Here is a 3,701-nt window from a genome sequence, read left to right as displayed (position 1 = left end):
CGGGAGAATTCCAGTGGCGCAAGTGCGTGGGACAGCTAGCTCACAGCCCAATGAGACCAACACCTGTCCATCCGGGGGCCCGAGGCTCCCCCCTCCCCCAGCATCCCAGCTACTCGGGAGGCTGAGATCTGAGGATCAGGGTTCAAAGCCAGCCCGGGCAGGAAAGTCTGGGAGACTCTCATCTCCAATGAACCACCAGAAAACCAGAAGTGGAGCTGTGGCTCAAGTGGTAGAGCACCAGCCTTGAGTGAAAGAAGACAGAGACAGCACCCAGGTCCTGAGTTCAAGTCCCAGGACGGACAAGAAGGGAGGGAGGAAGGAAGGAAGGAAGGAAGGAAGGAAGGAAGGAAGGAAGGAAGGAAGGAAGGAAGGAAGGAAGGAAAGAAACCAGGAAGCCAGAATGTGATACGCACGCGTGTGTATGTGTGTGCATATCTGTGGATATACACATGTCTATGTATATGCATGGATGTAGAAGTTAGACTCTAATCGAGAGACATACAAGTGGGCATACACGGGGTCTCACGCACCCGCACGCAAGCAGAGTAATCGGGACTGTGGCATATGCAAGGCCGAACTGAAACAGTGTAAGTCCTGGGAACAGCTAACTCTCATCCCAACAAAACAGCCCAACAAGATGAGGACCAGGAAGCTGGTACTTGCCATAGATAGATAGATAGAGAGATAGATAGATAGATAGATAGATAGATAGATAGATAGATGATAGGTAGATAGATGATAAGTAGCTAGATGATTGATAGATAATTAGATAGATGATAGGTAGATGATAGATGGATAGATAGATGATAAGTAGCTAGATGATTGATAATTAGATAGATAGATGATTGATAGGTAGGTAGATAGATGCATACACACATACATAGGTAGATACATGCATACATACATACATACATACACAGGTAGATATATAGACAGATACATAGACATGTGTGTATGTGATAGAGTTGTGTGTATTTTATGTGTGATGTATTTTGTGTGTGTGCTATGTTTTATGTGATATACATGTGACATGTATTTTATGCGTGTGATATATATATAGTGTGTGTGTGTGTGGTGTGTGTGCACACAGAATCGGAGCCAGGTGACTTGAGGGAGAGGGTGGGGAGGGACGAGGAGAAGGAGGGGGGAAGGGGTGACCCACAGCAGGGTGCCTTGTGATCACCCCATCTTTGCACAGCTGCCTAAAGCGAACCACAAGGACCCCAGTGCTCAGTGAGCAATGGCGGGGCGGGGGTGGGGGTGGGGACAATGGGCTTGGCAACACTCTTCCTGCCAGAGATGAAGCCCCTTGGGGGTGGGGAGGGGGGCCTTGGAAAGCGGAGGTGCCTCCCTCCCCCCCCACCCCCCTCACTCCCCTGCCATCTGCTCCACGAATGCAGATTCCCTCGGGGGTTCTTCCTGCAGTCGATGAACTCGGACTGGAGCCTGGGCGGTCGCTTGCTGCCGGTGGCGGCGCTGGGCGCCCTGGGGTCGCTGCCCTCGGCGGTGTTGGGTCCCGCGCTGCGGGACTGCGGGGCGCGAGGGCCCTTCCTCCGGGTGTGCATTCGTAAGTGAGCCTTTCCCCAACCTCCTTTTCTGTCTGGGTGTTGCTGGTTCTGAGAAGGATAGGAGGATTTGAACTTGGACTCTCACACTTGCTAGACAGGTGCAGGTGCTGCACCCTTTGAGCCAAGTCTTCACTCCTTTGATTTTCACACTGGTGTGTGTGTGTGTGTGTGTGTGTGTGTGTGTGTGTGCCTAAGACTTGAACTCAAGGCCTGGCTACTTTCCCTTAGCTTTCTTGCTCAAGGTTGGCACTCTACCACTTGAACCACAGCTCCTCTTCTCTCTCTCTCTCTCTCTCTCTCTCTCTCTCTCTCTCTCTCCTCTCTCTCTCTCTCTCTCTCTCTCTCGCTGGTTCATTGGTGATAAGACTCTCACAGACATTCCTGCCTGAGCTGGCTTTGAACCATGATCCTCAGATCTCAGCCTCCTGAGTAGCTGGGATGACAGGCAGGAGCCATAGCGTAAGGCTCATGTCTACTCATAGTGGTTTGTTGTTGTTTTGCCGCTCCTGGGGCTTGAACTCAGGGCCTGGACGCTGTCCCTGAACCTCTTTTTGATCAAGGCTGGCCGCTCTACCACCTGAGCCACAGCTCCACTTTGCTCTCCTGGCTGGCTTTGAACTGTGATCCTCAGATCTCAGCCTCCTGAGTAGCTGAGATTTCAGGCAAGAGCCACCGGTGCCCGGCTACTGATGTCTATTCTTAAAGAAAAGCCTGATTTTTTTGTGGACAGAATTTAGGCAGAGTTATCCAGTACCTCGTTTGGTGTTGGTGGTGGGTGAAATGCACCTTTCAATGCTGATAATAAACAATTGCTGCATGAGGGGAAAAAGAAAAAGTTAGATTCATTTCAAAGGACATTGAGCTTTACTCCACTGGGTACCTAAGACTGGATTCCGCTGCTTCTAACTCTGACATCATTCATTCATTCATTTGCATATCCACTCGTTGATTTGCATAATATTTTGCTGTGGGAATAGAAAAGTGTGAGGCTGTGCATCTTTTAAAACTAGATATGTGTTTTAAATCTCCCACATTCCGGAGATGATTAAGCCGGATTAGCAAGTTTCATCGCAAGACACGAAAGTATAAACCTACGGTATTTTGTGATCGTAATTTACATAATTGAATTAGCCCAGTATTAAAATTTCCTTTCACTTCATCCTCAAGTATCTGAACATATAAGTAACGTCTACAAGTATGCAAATTATGAATGGATAGATATTAATGAGCCCTGGGTTCGAAGTTGGACACTTTGATATATAATATAATATAGATATGTTCTTTATATGCCATTTAGATTCGTGATAAATGATCATCTAACCCTTTGGACAAAAGTCACAAAAAATGGTGTTATGTTAATTTGGGTATTTTAACTCTCCAGCTGTTATAATAATGATGATGACAATGACGGTGTTATTACTATTATTTTTATTATTACTGTTAGGATGATTATTATTGGTGCCCTTGTGAATGATATGTAAACATGGGCATACTAGATTATAAGAGTTAAATGATCGATGTTGCTTTGGATCGCTTAGTGCTATTTGCATTTCATACTGCAAAGTAAAGACCAAGGTGGTTTGGGATTGTTTAAGGTTTGTCCCCCGTCACTCCTTCCACTGACTTCCGCCCTCGTCGGTGAACTTCCGGGGCACTCACACTGAAGGTCAGCAAGAGGAGAAGACAGCAAAAAGGCCCAGATCAGACATGCAAATCACAGACCAAACCAGGCCCAGACACCACGAAATCCAACCTTTTGGTCAATTTATAAACATATTAAAGAGGTGGGTGCCCCACCTGTCACCCCAGCTACTCAGGGGGCTGAGATCTGAGGATCACAGTTCAAAGCCAGCCAGGGCAGGAAAGTCTGTGAGACTCTTATCTCCAATTAGGAAGGAAGGGAGGGAGGGAGGAAAGAAGGAAGGAAGGAAGGAAGGAAGGAAGGAAGGAAGGAAGGAAGGAAGGAAGGAAGGAAGGAAGGAAGGAAGGAAGGAAGGAAGGAAGGAAGGAAAAGAGGGAAGGAAGGAAGGAAGGAAGGAAGGAAGGAAAAGAGGGAAGGGAAGGGAAAGGAGGGAAGGGAAGAAGGAAGGAAGAAGGGAAAGAAGGAAGGAGGGAGGGAGGAAGGAAGGAAAG

Source organism: Perognathus longimembris, chromosome 27 (genome assembly GCF_023159225.1).
Source record: "Perognathus longimembris pacificus isolate PPM17 chromosome 27, ASM2315922v1, whole genome shotgun sequence".
In the NCBI taxonomy this organism is placed as follows: domain Eukaryota; kingdom Metazoa; phylum Chordata; class Mammalia; order Rodentia; family Heteromyidae; genus Perognathus; species Perognathus longimembris.
Note: the sequence above shows the minus strand (reverse complement) of the source record.